This window comes from Callorhinus ursinus, unplaced genomic scaffold (assembly GCF_003265705.2).
Source record: "Callorhinus ursinus isolate GAN/ISIS: 27379988/994484 unplaced genomic scaffold, GSC_fseal_2.0 scaffold9, whole genome shotgun sequence".
NCBI classification, from domain to species: Eukaryota; Metazoa; Chordata; class Mammalia; order Carnivora; family Otariidae; genus Callorhinus; species Callorhinus ursinus.
The window spans coordinates 14849075-14866012 of NW_027397071.1; positions in this window are offsets into that span (position 1 = coordinate 14849075).

Consider the following 16938-nt stretch of genomic DNA (forward strand, 5'->3'; position numbering starts at 1 on the left):
AATGTATTAGAAATAATAGTTGATTTCATCAAGGCCATAGAAAAAAGCAACAATATGAAAATTAATTTTGCTTTTATATATTAAGAGAAAGCAATTGAAGAAATATATTTTAAAAGTTCATTTACCTTAGCATAAGAATATATTTAAGGATAAAATCAAAGAAAAACTTACAAACATTATAATGACAACTATAAAACATTGCTGAGAGAAATTAAAGAACTACCCCATTCTCTCTTAGCATTCCTTCTGAGACTCCAATTATTGACCTAAGGTCACTGAGGCTCTTTTATCAGTATTTTGTGTTCTCCATATTAATTAGATTTGATAATTGTTTTTCAACTGTACTACTAACCCTTTATTCTATACTCTTAAATCCATTTTTAAACTCTTCCAATAATTTTTATTTTAATAGATACTGTACTTTATGCTTATATCATTTTCATTTTGTTCATCTATATATTTATATAGAGAATATATGTTTGCTGTCTGTTAATTCCAATGTATGGCTCATCCAGTCTATTTCTGTTGTTTGCTTTTTTAAATATCTCAATTATGGCTTATATTTTTATGTTTCTTAGTATATCTACTATTTTTTTATTGTAGCTGAACATTTAGATGATACATTGGAAGATTTTGGTGTTCTTTTTTTTTCTAATGAGTGTTGGTTTTTATCCCATTGGCAGTTAAATTGCTGTAGATTATTCTGGTTGTATCAATTTTTAGTTTAGTATTTATTAGGTTACTGTTACTGGAACTTTAGTTTTAGAATGAAAACCCTACTCTAGGGTGTGTCTTTAATCCTAATGACAAAAAGTATTTCTAGGCTCTTGACTGAATGCCCATAGTGCTCAGCAACACGTCTCCAGTCTGGCAGGAGAAGATCTTCAACATTTCTCAGCCCTGCATGATCTTTTGTATCACTACTTAATTCTTAGCCCCATATCAGATCTCTGCTAAGCACATATTCTCAATTCTGCCTTGGATAACACATCCATGGTAAATCCCAATGTCAACTTTTGAGGTCATTTTTCTGCTGAATTCTTTCTTCTCTGATGCTTTGTTCTACAAATTAGTCTAAAGTGACACATGTAGTTGGTAACAGAGTTTTCCTAAAGTCAGGGTTAATGGTCCTTCTATTTTATCATTGCCTTACTAATTTTGCTTTAGCATCCTTGAGATTAGTACAAAATTTAGTGCATAAATAGAAGATGATTCATACTTGCAAGATATTTTTGATGATGAATTCACTAAAGATGCTATCTTAGTATTTCCCATTATCAGGAGGAAACTCGGCAGAGTTTTTAATCTATCTACTCTTTCTATAGAATCTTTACTAATATCATTGTTATGAGTATGGTTTTACTCTTTTACTTACGGCTTTTATTACTAGTTTATTTTTATAAAGTAGAGGGGGTCAGTAAATTATCCTCCAGACTGAGAAGGTACTTTCAGACTGAAAAGAGAAGCAAGCCACTCTATGCCATTTACAGTTTTATTAAGGGTAACTTACTGACAGGAGGAAATCAGATGAACAGGGTACCCATGACACTACCCACCTATTTTCCACAGACCTTAATCCACAGGTTTTATAGAGTGAGGGGCTTTGTAATGAGGTCAAAGGGTAGTTATCTAAAGGGGTGCCACCCGTGCACCAGTCAACTCTACTAGCTATCTAAAGGGCACCTTCTGTGCACCACTTTAGGGAAGATCAGACAAACCTTCCTGCATTCTGGTCAGAGCATATATTAACCTCCAAGGAGCCTGGAACACATAGCACCGACGGAAGTCATTGAGACGGCATGAACAAGATGGAGGATGCAAAGACGGAGTCAGCGTTGTAAGCACTTCTACAAATAGTCATAAGATCTTTACTTTCTATATTATTTTCATTATTATAAAATGAACTGCAATGCAATAAAATCCATTCCCTAAAATTGGTTTTACGTATTTTGATCATATAATAACTTTGAAAATTTTGTGAATTTTACATTTTATTTATTGAAACGCCAACATTAAAAAAATGAAATTAAGGTAGTAATTGGAAAATAACTAATTTATTCAGCCTGAAAGTCAGATTTGCTTTTTGTTTATTAATTAATTAATTTTTCTACCATAAAAAAACCCTATTATAAAATTGTTGACACATTACAGTTCAATTGGAGTCATAAGGCTGATTAGTTGTATCAAATTATGAGAGATTTGAACCCGGATCGAGGTTAAGTTTGGCAAGTAATTTTGGCAATTATTCATTTTAGAACCATCAGAATAAACAGAAAATATTTTATTTTACATTTTTATCTTCTCAAAATTGTTCTATAATCATATCTGGTGATAATAAAGAGTTACAATATACCCTAAAATCATACTACTTTATATAGGTAATATTTTAAAATAAGAAATTGCTTTATAATATTTTATTCCATTTTTCTCTCTACTATGACTACATTTCTGAGATATTTTGATAATAATATTCTATTAGTATGTAGGAAATTAATATTGAAAAACATTAGTAAATTCCTATTAAGATGAAAATTTACAATTGTTTCAAATGTGATCTAATTTGTTCTGACAAGCACTGTTCCAGGAATTGATGATACATGAATGACAAAGACCAAATTTCTGTCCCCATGGTAATTCTGTTATCTGTAAGCAAAGACAACAGAGTTTTCAAGATTATATATGCATTATTTTTACCCACACAGAGATGTTCTATAGAACTCAATTTAAAATTTATTTTTTCAGGGGCGCCTGGTGGCTCAGTCGGTTAAGCGACTGCCTTCGGCTAAGGTCATGATCCTGCGGTCCTGGGATCGAGCCCCACGTCCGGCTCCCTGCTCAGCAGAGAGCCTGCTTCTCCCTCTCCCTCTGCCTGCCACTCTGCCTACTTGTGCTCTCTATCTCTCTGTCAAATAAATAAATAAAATCTTTAAAAAAAAATTATTTTTTCAAGTTTTTTTTTATGTCTCAAAATGTAATTTCTTACCAGTTTCCTTGAAAACTTTTTCCACAAAATGAATATTCTCCATGTTAGAGTTTCCTCTTCTAAAATTTGGGCTAATAGGCTGATATGTATATAGTTTTTGCTTTTTCTTTTCCCAGTCTGAAGAAAATAATTATTTTTTCCTCCATGTTTACTCTTTTTTAAAAACTCTAGGAAATTAATTAGACCCATTCTCCCCATAGTCTTTGTTGAAGCACATTCTGGTTTTTAATATTTCCTCATAAATCCATCAACCTCAAGTCGTTAGTCATTTTCATTACTTCTCTCTGAACTCTATCCAGTTTTTCTACATATTTTCTACATACTTCTAATAATGATGACCTTAGAAATGAATCCATAATCCAGGTGTGAGCTCAATGTAGTTCTGTAGACAGAACCTGTCATTTCCATATTTTATGACATAAGCTTACTGACAAAGGAAGAAGGTTCCTTCATTTCTAGTCAATCTTCAAATTTTGGAGCTCTACATGGCTTTGACCTGGGTCCACCCTCTTTCTCTTCTCATTCACCATTGTTTCTCTAGCAATATTGTCTTCTCCTATGACTTCAAACACCATACGTATGATGACCGCTTTCAAATCTGCATCTCCATCACAGACATCTTCCTGTATTTTATATAACAATAAGACAAAATAAAAGAAAAAGAAGAGCAGTATAAAAAAGTAGTTGACATTTTTTGAGTGCTTACTATGTGCTATCTTTAAAGAATTTATATATATTGAATTAATCTCAAACAACTGTGATGAAGGTACTGTTATTTTTATTTTATAGAATAAGGAATTGATTCACAAGTGAGTAATATTGTCTGAACTCATTTCTCCCCACACACTCATATGCTTTTTAAAATGAATTTATCCAAAGAACAGCTATCCTTTAAAAACACAAATTGTTATTTCCCTCCTAATAATAATTCAGTGATTTCCTTTTGCTTTAGGCCAAACTCTAAATTCTTAACATTGCATAAAGGGCCCTGTGAACACCATGAGATAGAGACTGTATCTCTGGTTTACTCTGGTATCCGCAGAGCCTAGAATAATGTTTGCGGTCTGAATAGTCTGAGCCCTTTCTGATTCCTCATTCTCTCCTTTTGAATTTCTGTCCCCTTAGCATTTAAGCTCTAGCTACATTCTTCTTTCAGTCTTCAAATAAGGAAACTCTTCCAGGTTGAGGACTTTTGATAAGCAGACTGCTCTTCTAGAATGTTCTTTATTCCCATCATTGTTAGTTAAGTCAGATTCATTCTTTGGTAGACAGTTCAACTGTCACTTTTTTAGGGAACCCCAGTGGTGTGGGGGGGGGACTTGCCTATACCAGGTTGTAGAAGTTGATTATGTTCATTTCTTCTCAACTCCGTGTTCAGTGATACTGCTTTGATATCTTAAAATCGACCATGGTGGGGGCATTTGTAGCAAAGACACAGGCAAATGCTACAAATCAGGACTGACTCCCCTTCCCTCTGGTAAGGGCTTATTGTTAAATGTCTAATAGCATACCACTGAGGGAGTTTTGCCTAATTCCCACGACTACATTTGATCATTTGTTATTCACTTCACACAAGTGTAATTATGTAGCTATTCTATGATAACTTTTAAATATCATTAAAATATCCTCCATTAGAGCATATGAACTGTGTCATTTTTTATTACCATGTTCCTAGTAACTAGAAGAGTATCTGGCACTAGAAAATATTAGCTGGATGCAAACATGAATTACTGCTTTATCTATATAAATTACGATACTTATTTAGACTTCAAAAGTTGAAGAATAGTTGATGTATTAGTTATCCATTGCTGCATATCAAATTGCCACACACTTAGCTGCTTGAAACAGCTGACATTTATTATCTCAAAATTTCTATGAGTCAATAGTCCAGTCACAGCTTCGCCAGTCCTCCGCTTCAGATTTCACAAGACTATGGTCCAGATTTTCATTCTGAAGTTTATGGGAAGAATTTGCTTCCAAACTCATTCATGTTGCTCTTGTAATTCACTTTCTGTTGTCATAGGACCAGATGGGCTTCTTCCTCATTGTCAGCTGGAAACCCCTCCTCAGCAACTGGAGGCCTCCTGCAGATCCTAGAGGCCACCTAAATTTCCTAGCATAGGAGCATTCCCAACATGGTCCCTTACTTCATCAGGGAAGCAAGGAGAATTTCTAGAGGGTCTGCTATCAAGAGAGTCTTATATAGTGTAAGGTAATCACAAGAGTGAACTTCCATCAGCTTTTCAGGTTCATTTGGTTAGAAGCAGTCACAGGTCCTGTGCACACTAAAGGGGAGAGGATCACACAAAGGTATGAACACCAGGAGGAAGGTTGGGGGGCAGGTGAGATACTTATCATCTGGCCTGTCTGCCACAGTGGTAGAAAATAGGAAATTTAGGAAATATTAATTTAGGAAATATTTTAAAAAGGCTCATTACTGTAGTACCTAATTATATAATAAATGGCTGTAAAATTAGAGGTTAAAATGTAAAATGCCATAAATACCAATTAGAGCTACATTCAGGACTACTTGATTACTGGTTCTTCTAAAAACAGTAATGCATTTTCATTAGTTTTATTTGGTTTTCACTCCATGAATGGAAATAAACTTCTAGAATTTTAACCTAATCTCAGTTTTTTTTTTTGTAAAACGACAGTGTTTTCTTTTTTATAGAATTATTCCTAAAATAAAGAACCTAATATTACAACCTTAGTTTTAATTTGTAAGGCCCTTCTAGTAAATAGGATTGCTAGTCACTAAAAGGTATCAATTGTAGAAATATTGTATCCATAGAAAACACGTTATCCCTTTGATCTTGGTTGCACCGGTCTGTGAAAGATAATATGAGAATCTGAATGTAAGAAATTTGACAGGAGGTGTTTTTTTTAATTCACTGCAAATTGTAAGTGATAAAAACAATTTTTATTCAAAGCTATGTCTCCTGTGCCTGACTCACATTGGGGGCTCAGTAGTATTTATTGCATGAATGTTGCAATGTATTCAAACCCTGGTTCCTTTGCTCCATCCTCAACCCTTTCACCTCACCTGTCTCAAGCATATATCTTTTGTGTTTGCTTTAAAATGGCAAAAATAATATCCACTTCTTCCTAACAGTAGGGATCCCAAAATATGGGTTGCCTATTAAAAATTCAGTATAGAATACCTTGATGATATTATTCTAATTTCACTTTTGACCTGCTTAGTAATTCAATTTCTAGACAGAAATTATATAAAAAAAATCATTCTGCTCTACTTCACTTAGGCCAAATAAATATTTGCACCTTATCAAAATTGGCAAGGACTGAAAGCAATGAACTATTTTGCAGTGAATACTGATCTAAACAGCAAAGGGAGAAAACCATGACAATTCCTGCAGTTCATACCAGTAAAGTGAAAAGATTGTAATAAGAAATGAAAAACTTGTACATAATATGTTTTAAATCTCTCTGCCCAACTCTGTTAACATCTGCCATGACTGCTAGGTATTCCCAAACTTTTCATTTGCTTGAGCAAGTTGATGACCAGGTGGTAATGAGTCTGTCAACTGATAATGCTGTGTCCATCAGGTGGATGAAAAAGCTCTGGTTTCCAAAATTCAGTTGCATGTTTGAATTGCCATGGTTGAATTAGCAGGGAAGATGTTTCATTTGTGATTTTTCTCCAGCTGAACTTCATAGCTTGTGATATGACTGTGAAGAAAGACATTGTTCAGAAAGCACCCAAAAAGAATATATACAAGCTACAATTCTTCTCCATTCCAGACAAGGACTTGAGCCTCATGTCTGTGACTGGTGGCGGTTAAATAGTAGTTTCTGCTCCTGTACGGACATTGCCATTCCATCCGTCCAGCTTGATGAGTGCTTATTATGTGTTGAATATTGTGGGAAATGTCAGGTATCAAAACTGGATAAAGTACAGGGTCTTCTCTACAGGAATTTCCCTTCTAGTAAAATAGATGAATAATTTCTACAAGGGAGGCAGAAGTTATTTCTGCATGAGTGCCTGTTGTTTTTCAAAGAATCATTGATTTCTGTAAGAAAGTCATTTCGATCCAAGTGTGTTTCTGAAAACACAATGAAATTCTCACAAAGTTTGCAACTCAAGACTATTTGCTAATCTATGAAAAGCAAGTATTATTGAGGGATAACTAATAAAACAGATTTTCCAGGGACTGTTGTCATGCTATCTAGATGTTTACTTGCACCCTTTTGTTAAATATGACTGCCCTGTTCTGGTTGCATAGGTAAAAGTGAATATTTGGGTTACTGACATATTTTTCTTTTCTACCTTAGAAACCCTGGTGTTTATTGGATTTTTGTATAAACTATCACATGAGACACTTGGATAAAAAATGCCATTTGTCATTTTTTTCCATTAGTCTATGCCTTTCTTTTCTCCTGGTCCCCCTTTTCCCTCTCTCCTTCTCCTTCTTGATCCCGCCCCCCAAATGCCGTCCTCCGTCGTGTTAATAGCAACTTCCTCACCTCTGAATCTTGCTCTATAACTACTGAAACCCCCTTTCAAAAACTGTAATAGAAGAGTTCTGTTCAGAAAGTCATTTGAAAAATGTCAGGGACAACCCTTTGCCCCGTCTCCTTGGCATTCTGAAAGTTGCCAGTCAACCTCCCTGTGGTTCACTACCTAGACCACAGTTTCAAGAACTGAACTGTGAACCCTTGTTCAGTGTCCCCTGCTGAAAATCAGTGTAAACAGTTTAGATCAAAATGAGCTTTCTGAACTCACATTTTAGTATGTTGAGCCACCACTATGGAATGTTTGGGATTCTATTAATACAGCTTTATGGCTTTAAAAGAAAATATTCTTTCAGTACAGAAAATGTAGCTGCTTTATTTTCAAGTGGCAAAAAATGGCAGAAAAATTTGGTCTAGGATATAGCTAGTTGGAGTATCATAATTTTGTCTTAAATAAGTAAAGGTTTATTTTACAAGCTGTAATTTGAAAATATATATACTTAGGTCAAAAATTATAGGCTGGTAAATGTGAAATACTAAGGTATATTAGAGAGTACATATTTGAATGCATATGAAATCTACACTAATGATTTCTGACATTCATTGTTCAGTGCTTCCTAAAAGCTCAAAGAACAAAAGTACATTTTATAGTGATCCCTACAATTTCATAGTTATTGCAGTTAAAAATAACAATTATAGTCCACTCTCTGTAGCACTACCTAAAACTCTATCCCTAAAAAATGGTTCGGTAACATGTCTCAGCAGTAAAGAGAAGTGTTTTTATTTTCTACTCTAACATGCCTTTCCTGGTATCCACTGCTGGAAGTCAGTCTCCCTAAAAAGTTCTCATGGCATTTTACTTGTACAGATTTATTACACTTAATGTATAGCCTGTGTTATTTTTATGCTAATCTTATCTTCCCTGCTATACTGCCAAATTCTTAAACAATGATTCCACAGCTCATCAGCCTTCAGACTGTTACGATGCCTATCCTAGTGTCTTGCTTCCAGCTATCACTTATTGAATAAATGTTGGGCCTGGATCAAGAATTAGCCATGATTATAGACAAGCTATTAACAGAGATGGAAATAGAGTCTAAATGTCCACTATCCTCCTCTTGCATTGCAGAGAACCACTGGTTGATGCTCTCGAGCTGCTATATAAATGTGTAGTACTAGAAATAGTGGAAAGACTTTACATTCCAGTAATATGCATAATATTCAGGTTTTTGCCACACTAAGAAGTATTCAGAAGTATTAACACAAATTCTTGAAAAATTATTTTTAGAATCCATTAAGAGTGATCTATTTAAGAATGAATCAGATTGCTATTTAGGGATAGTCTGGGTTATACATTTAAATATACATATATACTATTTTTAGTATAATATCTGGATAGTTTTATTTGCTAAATATAATTTAGTTAAAATGGGGAAAATGTCTAAGTATTATCCCAAATATAATTTCCCAATTATATAAATCATGGGGTCATTATTTCATAGATTAAGAATAATGTAATTAAAAATATAGTATGAATCATTTGTAAGGAACTAGATATGTATTAACACATTAAAGCTACATACCCGCTGAGTTTCCAAACTCTCCTCTTTTATGGAGGGCAAAAGGGAGACAGAAAGATGCCGACTGGCCTTGCCTTCATCTCTGCACTTTCTCCTGTGCTTCTTTACAGTGACTTTCACTGGCTACTCTTTTTCTGCCAGACATTAAATATTAGTCTTATTTAGAATTTTATCTTTGCCTTTTCTCAAAAAAACAGTTTATATATCAGTGTATTAATTATAATTGTTCATTTTATTGTCTGTCTCTGTATTGGTCCGTGAACACTTTGAGAGAAGACACATGATGTGCTCACTTTGATTTTTTGGTCCATAGAAGATTTAATACACTTTCATTATAAGAATAAGCAAACTCATGAAATTTAAATGACTTCAGCCTGCCTATGTGCCAACATAGGGCTTTGGAGACCAGTCATAAATAAGATCAATAATCTGCCCATCCTGAATCTAGTGAAAACTGAGGGATTAGTGGCAGAGTCCTAAAACTGATGTGATTTACTCTAGTACAGTCAGTAGCTGAATTGGGATTGAATCATAACTTTTGGAATATGTGAGATGGGAGAAGGACATGGAATTTGGAGTAAAAATTCTGAATTCTTATGCTAGACCTTTGAATTTCTGATTGTGAAATCTTGGGCATGTTACTTAATCTCTCTGAACCTCAGAAAGAGAGGGGATCTGAAATAGGGTCAACCAGTCTACCTTCCCTTACTTTAGGGACCTAATTTTAGTCAAACCAACTTCTGTGGCTGAAGAATTCAGGCAGCACATAGTTTGAAATGTAGACTGATTCATTAGGCTAAATATTTTATGTTAAACCATCTTATTTCTCCAAAATGGACTAATGTAAGTCCAATGCCTCTGATTCGCTGCATATCACTCTATGTTACTATTTTAGGCTTTCTAGTATATGCTTGATTTGAGAAACATCATCTGAGTATTTATTTGTCCCTATGTTGGGGAGTACATAACTATTACAATGCCATTTATTTTGTGCTTAAGGGCTAGTTGTTCTTTGCAATAATGGAAGATAAGTCCTTTAGATAAAGACGTCTTTTTTACACTGTGTGTTTAAATCATTTATTCTTGCCTCACTTCTTTAGGATTTTTCACACATGCTACTGAATGTACTTCTTTGATTTATTACCACAGCATTTCAGTTTTGTTATTTGAACTTTTTTCCCTACAACACAGACCTAGATCTGTGGAAAGTTTACCTCCTTTGTGCTCCTCTCAAATCATGGGGGTGGCCAACGGAATCAATCTGTCACCTAAAATTTCCACCATATTGAAAGCATGTGGAAGCCATTCTGCTGTCAGTGTCCATCACTTCTGCCTGCAGGGTTACTGGTATGAGACATTCCAACTAGGCTGTTCAGATAGGAATGTGAGTTAGTCTGGGCAGGAATTGTAAACCTAGGGGTGTTTTGCTGTTATTAACCACAGCATGTACATCCTGTTTCAGAGTCTTCTTTTTTGAACAAACGTGTGTGTTCACTTGCTCTAATTTCCTATTTCCTTCCCAACTAAAATAAAGTAGCTGACACCAGAGATTGACAGCTGGACAAGGACAGAGAAGGTTGAACCACATTTCCTTGTGCATCACTTACTTTTGGCATGTCTGGTCTTACATCACACATTGATCGTATTTGTGCTTGGGTACATTTAATACAAGAGCCTTCAAATCCAGTCTCCTTCAAACACAACCTTTCATATAAATTAAATAGATAAACTCCTAAATTCAAGATTCACACTCATTGCTATTACTTTAAAAGAACCCAAGTTTATCATTCCTGCCCAGACCAACTCACATTCTTGGCTGCAAAGGCCTACTTGGAATGTCTAGCCTTAGAAATGCACATTTTGTGCAGTTATTTCTATCTCATATATTTAACCCACAAACTGAATATAGTTGAAAACAGGAGCAAGTCTGTTTCAAATTAGGTGATGCACTTAGAGTATTAACAAAGATCATAGGAAAGCATAGCGGCAGAGCATAAAGACTTAGAAATACAAAATAAAAATCAGTGAAAAGGAAAACACCTTAAATTTCCAACTACTATTAATACAAATTTTGCAAGAATTAGTAAAACTCCAGGTTTTTTTTAATTCTCTCAAAAGTAAGTTTAAACCCCACAGATTTAATTTATGAGAAGTATTCTTAAAAATGAAATATTGAGGAATGTTTCTTAGGATTTCTAAGGAGCCAATTTATAATGTGGCTACTGGAGCATGTAAAATATATTTCTGTGAGTAGGTATAAGCATTACTGTAAAAGACATAACTATTTTATTCCACAGAGTGCAACGTTAAAGTAAAAGAATCTGAAGAAAAGAAAGGGAAATAGGATGTTCAGGAATCCAATAATATAATTCCCTATGACATATCATGCCAGCTAACTTAACAACAAATTAGATGGCTAAAATTGAATTGAACTGCTATCCTTTCTTGGGGAAAACACCAGGGAGTTTTCCATGAATAAGAGCCAATGAATCAAGACCAAAGGAAACTGACCGCACCTGCCTTGGATAATAGAAGAATGGGATCTGGGAACCAGAAACTGAGCAGCCTAATGCATGCTGATAGAAACACCACCAGTGACTTCCCATAACCTTGAAACCATCTGCAGGTGATTCCCTATATCAGTAAAAGTAGGGCTGACAAATCTCTGCAAGCCTCCTTTAGTGTGCTCCCACATTGCTCTAGAAACCAAGCCAAGTGGACAGGCATTTGTATAATGGAATGTGTCTTTTCTCTCTCCTTGTCTGTGACTTCTTTGTGTATGTGTTGGCTACCACTGCTTATAAGTGGCTTATGAGAAATGCAATACTATTAAGATATACAAATAAGTCACATTTTTGTCTAAGCCAATGCAATGAATTTCCAGTCAGAAGAATCTTTTTGGCTACTGGGAAATAATCCAGAAGTCTCTGCTATTTATGCAGGACCTTCTACATTTAGCTTCTTAATTCTTTGACTTTTTTTTAAACCTTTCATCTCACCATTTATTTCCTTTGTCATAGATTAGGATGGCTCTTTTGTTGAGTTCCATATGTTTCATATGGATGACTCAGTAGTTAAGTGAAGTTGACAGTAACTAAATCAACAGAGGTTTATTACCTTATATATGTAGAACTCTGTTGTAGGAATTCTGCAGGTTAAAAACAGATAAGTCTGTCTTCTCACTCAAAAACAGATGATCTAGTAATTTAGAGAAATGGTAATATGCTTTGTAAAGTTGTTAATTTGTGTATGCACAGATTGCCTTAAAGGTGAAGTGCCATTTTAAAGAATTCCTGCAATAGAGTTCATTATCAATTTCTCAAAACATATCCTAGATTATTTTTATTTTAGTGTTTAAACTTAAACAGAATTATTTTCAGCACAGTTAGTTACATTTGCTGATCAATATGCATTCTATTCTAAAAATACTTTTAAACTGAGAAACAAACAATAGGATATTAAAGTGCAGGTCTGCAAACTAGAGAAGAGAAAATCACTTGCACATTGTTTTGGGTAACTCTCTGGAAATCCTAATGCCAAAACAGACCCCACAAGAATTAATGTTTGATTTCGATACACATTATAGTTCTCTTTTGCTAAAAATCGTAATGGAATTTCGGTGAATGCTCCTTTTTAGTATTTTTCTTCATTTGAACTAAAAGGTATTCAGTAAATATTTATATAAAAATATGAAAACAATCAAATCAAAGATTAAATTTTTTAAAAAATGGTGGACCCACATTTTAAATCCATACTGAGATCCTTTAGAAACTATTAGAATAATCTTATATTGAAGTCAGCTTTTCTGTATGAAATATCTGCCTAAGCAAGTACTTCATAAAATTGTTCCTTCTCTGTTATAAATTCTAAAAATATATGTATGCTATTAGCTCGAGAAGAATGTGGTAAATGCCTAAGATGACAATGCAAGAAAGCATTGACTCTTCCAACAACAAAGCAGTCCAGGAAAGATTTGATCAAAGAAGAAAGGTCTAGAAGAGACATTTGACATAGTGAATGGTGGTAGTCAGAAACTTGGGAGTAAGTTTTTCTAAGATTACATGTGAAGATTACTGTACATTAACATATGCCCCAGTAATGAGTTAGATTGATATAAAGAATAAAACTGGAATTTGACACTGATTCTGAGTATATTGTGCTGATTGAGCCATAATTATTCTAGAAAGCTCGATGATATCTTGCCATTCATTCATGGAGTCATTCATTCATTTATTCATCATGAGCATTCATCATATAAAGTGTGTATGTGTTCTGCTCCCTCAAGTTACTCAGACACTAAAGGAAGGAAATAGGCTTGTTAAAGTAAAACAATGTGACTAGAACTATGTTATAAGCTGGAGCTAGAGCTATGTAGGAGAGGCCAGGGAAATCTTCATGGTGGAAGTTGCTTTGAGCTGCATTTTGAAGGATGTCCAGGAATTTTCCTGGATAGAAGAATAATTTTATATAAAGAGAATAACATTAGCCAGAATTTTTAAAGATGTTTTCTGAGAAGAACTAGATGTCAGGTAAAAAAGATGTCCATACCTAAATACGTATGACAAACACTGGATTACACAAAGACAAAAAGGTTTCTTTACTGCAGAATGCTCACAAATTTTAACCACTGTTTCTTAAATTTTCTTGATCATAAACATAATTTAGGTCAATTAGTCAAGACACGGACTTCATGAACTCAGTGTCTTAATCTGTTCAGATTGCTACACCAAAATACCACAGGCTGGGTAACTTATAAACAGAAATTCATTTCTCACAATTCTGGTGGTGGGAAATGAGAAATCAGGGTGACAGCATGGTTGTGTTCTAGAATAACCTATCTTTCATGTTGCAGATTTCTCACTGTGTCCTAATGCAATAGAAAAGCCTCGGGATCTCTATCAGGTCTCTTTTATAAAGGCACTAATCCCATACATGAACTTTGCACTCATTAGCTAAGCACCTCCCAAAGGCCACACTCCTAGTACCATCACATTGAATATTAGGATTTCAACACATAAACTTGAGGGGGACACAAATATTCAAACCACTGCACTCACCTCAGATATATGATTCATAGTCTTTCAAATAGCCTGAAAATCCGTAACTTTTGGCAATGTCCCAGTTGATTCTTAAGGTCTTCAAGTTTGAAAAAACTACTATTTAAGCAATTGTGCAGTCAAGATCTTCATAAGGAGAATGTGGTATATGCCACTTTTCAAACTTACTTGACACTATAACTTTTACATGAGGAAATCTTTACTTGCATGTTGTGAAATAATTGTGCTTCTCAGAGCATGCTTGAAGAGATCAGCAAAAATGTAAAGACATGGCAAGTTAAAAAGCTAGGACTTATCCTATGAGTCTTTAGAAAATCTGTGTTTCTGAATACAGGGTGTAGGACTTGATGCTCAAGAATGTAGAGGCGAGGGGTACCTGAGTGCCTCAGTTGGTTAGGTGACTGCCTTCAGCTTGGGTCATGATCCCAGGGTCCTGGCATCAAGCCCCACATCGGGCTCCCTGCTCGGCGGGGAGTCTGCTTTTCCCTCTCCCTCTGCTGCTACACCACCTGCTTGGGCTCTCTCTGTCTCTGTCACATAAATAAATAAAATCTTAAAAAAAAAAAAGAATGTAGAGGCGGGATAATGAAGCCAAGCTAAGGTGTTTGTACTTTATCTTATGAGTGATGGGGAACCCAGAATGATTTTTGAACCCAGTAAATTAGGTTTGGAAATGTCCATAAGTGACTTTATATATGCTTCATCTCATGGCATAGATGAAGTTACACATAATGTAAGACAATGATGAGACCAAGTAGAAAAGTAAACAAGAGGGGATCATATAAAATAGAGTGAACAATGAAGCTAGTGTACCAATGCATTCAGTATTGAATTTACACTTTTGCAGTGAATGAATCATAAATGTGGCTAAAAGTTTTTAATGGGCAACCTAAAAAGGAAAGCATCAAATTTAAGTTTGAGGATGGTGTTGCTTGATTTGTTGAGTGGAAGAATAAAAAAATGATGGACTAACTGAATAACTGGAGATTTACTTTATAAGAAATCTAGTAGCTGCACGGAAGATGGAATGTTGAAGGAAATTCTGGTGGCTAAAGCACAATTTTAATAATCTAAGTGAGAGATAGTTATAATATGATAATCTAAGTGACAGAGAATAAGGGGTCACTAATACAAATTGATAGGAAAAGCCAGATTTAAGAAACAATTCTGTGATTAAATGAACAGTTTTTAGTGATTGACTTGATTTTGGAGAATTAAAAGAAAAAAACACATGATGGCAGCTGAAGATGAGAAAAGGCTTCTAACTGACAATGTACACCAATGTGCACTATTTAAAAAGATAAGGATTATAGAATGAGAATTAATTTGAGGAAGGGGTGCTTGGAGGTGAAATAATAAGTTCAATGTGGAATATATTGAGTTTCACGTTTCCATAGGCTATTGGAAATATATTTTGTGGAATTCAGGAGAGAATGTGTAGGTCAGTGATTTTTCAACTAACAGTCCATGTAGATTTTCTAGGACAGAAGTAACGTTAATTAGAATCTCTCTTCTTTTCCTAATAATATTTTAAAATTGTAAACAAAAAGGATATCAGAAAATAAAGATAGGTATTTTCAACATACCAAAATATGAGTTGGAGAAAAGCTATTAATAAATATAACCATGACTATTTAAAAAACCATTTTTGATTGTGAAAAGAATGAAAAACACTTATTGGAAGAATCTTGGGACTAAGAGAAAACATCTAGCCTAAAAATGCATATTAATGCTATGCACATCTTTCTTATAAAGGAAACAAATCAGGAATAGAGTTTTAATAGATTTTCTGCTTTACTGAGGTGTTTTGTCAGAAATCAAGAGGCAAACAAAGCTATGGTTCATAAACACCACAGCAAGCAAGCAACCAACCAGTAACCAGTATTTCATTGTGAGATGATGCAGAGATGAAAACAAAGCTAGTTAATCAAAATTAGTTCTTTTCTAACTAGCCTCAAGATGCTAGAAAAGTATATTAGAAAATGTATTTAAACTATTCTGAGTAAATTTGTTAAATTAATAAATAAAAAGGGAAGAATCATTTAAAAGTCTTTTACAAAGATTATTTTTCACACATTAAAAACCTCTTTGGGATATGCTGCAACATGACTAGGAACACTTTAGAGACTCTTTGTAACTGTTAGCTCTTAGGAAAAGGAGGAGGTGATAATTTTTTCTTTGTCCCTTCAGGCTCTGTGGGGCAGTCCCAAGTGAATCACAGTCTTAGAACAAACCTGTCAAATTCTGTAATTCCATACAAGCTGGAGTTCTGAGCTGTCCTTCCCTCTGCTATGGATGGAGTGGGACTGGGGAGGAGAGGCTGAGCTGATTTAGTCCGGGTGTCACAGTGCAGGTCATTAAAATGGGTGATCTAAGCAGCCATATTCAGAAGTAAAACCATAACCAAAACTAAAATCTGAGTAGTATATCAAAGTTATTTATCAGTTGCAAGGCAAAGAAAGAAGAAAACCTATGCAATAATCACTGGTTAGAAACAAGAAATTCCAGAGAGAAAGAGGGAAGTTTTGGACCAGAAGGTGAGGGATGGAGCTTAAAAATCTCTTGGTCTGCTACCTCTGCTTTTCACAGAGCACGTGTGACCTTGGAGAATAGGAAAGAAGAACTATGGGAGCAATTCTCAACTTAGTGATTTGAAAATGAACATCAGTGATTGCCTGCTTAAAGAAACTCAACAAATCAGCTATTGCAACATGGGTTTTAAAGCTCCCTGAGATTAATTCATTCTGTATCACCCAAAGCTTAGTTTATTTAGTGAGCTGAAAATAAAGCAACGAATAGACCAACTCTTTATTCTCATGGACCATTTTAGGGGTGCTCAGAGTCC